General features: G+C 31.8%; 1 long non-coding RNA gene across 1 annotated transcript; it reads right to left on the bottom strand.

Annotated features, from left to right (window-relative positions):
- Positions 1–3,077: 3,077 nt before the first annotated feature.
- On the bottom strand, positions 3,078–4,396 carry LOC143055104 (uncharacterized). Its single transcript, XR_012971952.1, has 3 exons — positions 4,337–4,396; positions 3,839–4,020; positions 3,078–3,558 (listed from the first exon to the last, which is right to left on the bottom strand). It is a non-coding gene; the product is annotated as an uncharacterized LOC143055104 (long non-coding RNA).
- Between the last annotated feature and the right edge of the window lie 681 nt (positions 4,397–5,077).

Below are 5,077 nucleotides of genomic sequence, written 5' to 3'. Positions count from 1 at the left end.
TCACGAATATAGTCCCTAGTATGGACAGTGTGTTACTTGTCATTTATTTTATACCCCCTTCCAAATTTATTTATTTATGTTTTATGCCTCAAGTAGCAAGAAGGGGGATAAAACTACACTGTAAAAAAATTTGATTCATGAATTATAATGTAAAGTAGTGATTTGGTCCAGTTGAAAAAGGTCAAAAATTAGCATTTCGGAAGCTGTCAAAAGATTTCAAGACCCCCTTCACATAAAATTGTCCATATTTTGAGTTAGAGCTGATGAAGTTTTCTATAATTTTGATATAATTTGTCCCAAAAGTAGTTCAACACACTGTAAAAATATTATGGAGAAAGCGCAGGTGGGATTCTTTTGATTTCCATTTATTGTCTAAAAGAAATGCACTACGAAATAACTGTGTACTTGGACCAATTGGTTCTTTTTATACCATAGTCTTACCACATGTCCTTATCTTTTAATTTACTTATTTATACACATTTTGAAAGGCATTTGCGTCATTTATTGATTTAAATTCATTGCACATGTTGAAGAAAATACCTTTCGGCAAATAATAATAAATTCTAAAGATGGTTCAATTGTTGTGGTCCAGTTGGTGGTGAAATTGTTAAATTTAATTTTGATCTGTGGACCATTTTAAAGGTTATGATCGATCGTCTGGATAAAAAATATATAATTTGGTTAAATTAAAATGATGTTGTTGCGTTATTTATATGTCATTCAACCCATATCATCTATTTTTGACTGTGGCTAGTCTCATTGACGTAATACGCTTAAATTTAACATCAATCTGTTTGTATTTATATAATAACAAATATCTTTTTACTAGCAATGTTATTCTTGTAAACTTTTCACCCAATTTCAATTATTTCCGCCTGGGTGCTAGGCTTATACTGACCATACATACCAAAGTCCGACTTTATACATATTTTAGGTTCACTTACCGATGAAAATGCACCAGCATAAAATTATTCTTATCAACCAGCGGTTAAATTTCTGTCTGTTTTTGTGAAATTATTTTGGAGATGAACCCTTCTTTTAGCCTTAAATTTGTGATCTTTAAGATAACAATTATTTTCAATTGTTGTAACCCCTCACACAAACATGCACATTAGTGATTTATACATGACTATGCGGCATTAGCCTTGCTTATAGTTAAAGGCCATACGGTGATCTATAGCTGTTGAAGTCTGTGTTATTTGGTCTCTTATGAAAAGTTGTCTCATTGGCAATCATACCACATCTTCTTTTTTATACATAGAGTTTTAGAAAAGTTTTTTGATAGGACCCTCATACCTCAGCCCACCCTCTCTTTTGGGGAAATTTTGGATCGGAAACTGGTAAGAAATATTAACAGGTACACTTTTTCTTTTATTGTACCCTGCAAATGAATCATCACGGGAACAGGTTGAATGGTTTTCCTTGTTGTTGCTTGATCATACATCATTTTCCTCAACTTATATTCAGTATATGCGATTTATAAATATATCTAAACTAGATTCAGTATTGATATAACGTTGATCTGTACATCTGTTACAAGCTAAATCTTGCTTAGTCCCTTTTGATTAAAAAATTGATGCGATTTTTTTTATCTAGACCGGATGTTTAGTGGTTGATGCCTTCTATGAATTAATTGAATGTTAGCGGCATGTTTAGCGAGTTGGAGGTGATTGGTGACCTGCTCAAAAGGTTATCTTACATGTAGGTGTAAATGTTTTTAGAGCAATGTCCTTTGGTGGTTTACATCCTCGTTCTTTGGTTTCTGGTCGATAGTTATCTCATTGACAAACAAATGTGACAACATAAACCAATTTATCAGTAAATAAAATGTGTTAAAAAAAGAACAACTAAAGAAATTGTTTATTTGATTCAGTAAATTACCATTATATAAAGGTTATTGATATTTAGTCAATAAACGGGTAAATTTACAGGCAATTTTGACTACTATTGTGCCAAAATTTACCAACATATCATGACGCCACAATTTCCCAATTTACGATACACGGAAACCAACACTATCCTTTTTAACGGTCTAATTTCAAGTCGATAGTGGTAACGTCCTGGGCGACTTTCAACTTATAATCTGGAAGAGAAAATGTGAAATATTGAGCAATCCTTCTAAAATATATTATTTCTAACGTATCCGGAAAATATGCAATATGTCATTTTAAGAGCAATCAGTATTTGTTTTCAAAGGTGAATTCCCTATGACTTGATTACAAGATACATTCATTGAATGATAAGTAGTAAGAAGTGTAAGATAGATCGGAAATATTTTCTTAAGCTTCTTTTACATAAATCTATAAAAACGATTGTGGTGTACACGTCAGTAAGACAGCATGCAAACTCACATTGAAACAATCATTGTGAAGACAAATAAAACGTTTTTATAGGGCATTTTTTTTATAACATCTGCCAAATGTATGTTTGTATCTCTATTACTGTATACATACCTTACAACAAAATTGTTTTCATTTACCTGTTTACACTATTCTACTTGGTGGCATTTTGTTCAAGATTATGGTTGTCTCTATGAAATTATTTAACATCTATCTAACCCCTTATTTTTATTGATTTTGTATGTACATTGTACATGTGCCATTGATCAAATTCATTCGTTTACTGTGTGTTCACTTGTATTAATATGTCTTTTAATTAAGTTTGATATTTTACAGTGTGCCTTTCTATGTTGGGATGTTACACTTTTTTCAGGTAAGGGTGAAAGTTGGTACCTATCAAAACGTTTACCCTCTTGATGCCAGATTTAAAAAAAACAACGTTATGACGTTACCAATAGGTAATGACATTTGGACGTCGCCAGTGCCGAATTCTTTTGAGGTCGTCGTTTTCGAGGTGTTTTTTTAATTTAGAAAGTTGAGTCTTCAGCTGAATTCTTTGATAAAAGAGGTGACAATTATTACCATTAGGTGAAGAGAAATTCACTTATTTTGTTCTATATTTGTAGATGAACAAAAAAAATCATATTTTGTTTCAGCGGAGAAGTTATTAAATACAAATAAAGAACGAAAAGAAATCAACATGTACTTCATATGCAATTTATTCCTGCAAGTTTTATCAAGGATAGATCAGCTGATTAGAGTGTTTTTGTATACTAATAATATTTTGTCATTTCTTTGAATGTGATAACATTTGAGTATTTATGACTATAAAACTGATGTCCAATTAACTGAAGTTGTTTCTTCCTTAAAACGCAAACATTTTATTCCTCATAACTCTGCAATGTGTGGAAATGTTTAAAACATCTTCCAACACAAAGTCCAACGCCACAGTCCGGACACCATGTTCTTATTCTTGTCCCCGAAAATCTGTTCTCTTTGCCAGAACAAACGGCACATCTCATTCTCCTTTTGTTGGGAATCCATTCTATGAAGTGCCGAGCAGTAAGTCTGGTACTTTGAAGTAAGCAACGTCTACCCGGTCGGGTCTGTCCTTCTCTGTGTTGTCCAATCAAACCCTGTATTATTTCCTGCTGAAATGTCAAATGGTCCATTTTCTTCTGTACCACAAAGGTATTTCTGTAACATATGTAGGCGTTAACTGAAAACAAAATACAATAATATTATTAAATTGGTGTTTTTAATACCTTTCGGAAAACAAAGTCATATTTGAATTGTATGCGAGTTTAGTTTGAGAAAAGGTAATTAATTATCAGTATGATATAGGACTACATGTTTGTAAAAACATCAGAACTAAACCCGTCACACCAAAAAAAAAATGAGATAGAGAACAAACAATTGCATAGCGCTCGTATACTTACTTTGAATATATTTTTCAAATTAAAGCCTTTCGGTAACTCAAAATTTCGAATAAACCATACCTGTTGCTGTCATGAGGAGATTGAACAAAATCTTCTTCCATAATTTCAAACTTCTAAATTGGGGTTCATACTGTGCAATAAACTGGTCACCTAGATCAACGCCACCCATCGTCTCATTGTATTTGTGTACCAAAGCTGGCGCCTTCACAACTTTCCCCTTACTATTAGGTTTCCGGGTCATTCTGAAAATATAATTATTTTTTTTTAAATATAGTCTAGATCTTGATCTTGATATAAAACAAATATTCTGATTACTCCAATGCATGTACTTACAAGTATAAATGATTATAATTTTAAATCCTTCTTTACTAATAGATATTCTATGAAAACGTGATCACGGGTTATTAAATAGAGAACTTTTGGAATGAATTGTGAATACAGCTACCCAACACTCTGCTTAGTTTTCGCGGAACCATACATATTAATATATGAATACGGTTCCTTACTTGGAAGAAGAAAAAGAGGAATAGTACAATACATTCAATAAAAAAAACTTACTTTGCACTTCCAGCTGTTGTTAACAAGGACACTTGTCGGCGATCACTATATAAAACAGACAAATTCATGTCGATGGTTACCGTCTTTATAATACACCAAAGGCCTTCTACGAGAATGTGTGTACGGTATACGGTTTTATGATTATATTTTTTTTTAGAATATACATGTACATGTAGTTCACAGTGTTCACAGCTCTCGTATGTTGTACACTATACTATTGTATGTTTGAGTTAACGGTATGTAAAAATTTGAGAAACATAAATTGAACTGGTTTTTTTTTTTACAAATTAACAACTAATCATGGAACTTTTAAATAACTTACCATTGTGCATTACATTTAATTACAGTCTGGTTGAAGAATCATGTTGCTCTCTATAGTCGTTTTATTAATTTTTATTATTGAGGCTACCGATTTTACGAATACCACTTGTACAGATACAACGAACTTACTATTACTAAGATTAGTTTATCACAAAAGATTTACAGGACAATAAAAAATTCGTGCGTTTTTGTTTATCAATTCCATTAAGATAAGTCTTTTTGCTTAGTGTGGTTATTGAGAAAAAGGTTGACTGCTGTTAATTTCATGATGCTACATGTAAAAATTAAAAAAACAAAAATCAATCATTTCCAGACTTGAATTATTCTTTTGAAATGACACAATAAAAAAATATAGTAATATAATTTCAACAGCATACCCTTGTCCATCAGGATGACGAGGTGCATTTGATTTGCCTTTGT

The sequence above is a fragment of the Mytilus galloprovincialis genome, chromosome 12 (genome assembly GCF_965363235.1).
Source record: "Mytilus galloprovincialis chromosome 12, xbMytGall1.hap1.1, whole genome shotgun sequence".
NCBI classification, from domain to species: Eukaryota; Metazoa; Mollusca; class Bivalvia; order Mytilida; family Mytilidae; genus Mytilus; species Mytilus galloprovincialis.
This window is presented reverse-complemented; position numbering and strand designations above follow the sequence as displayed.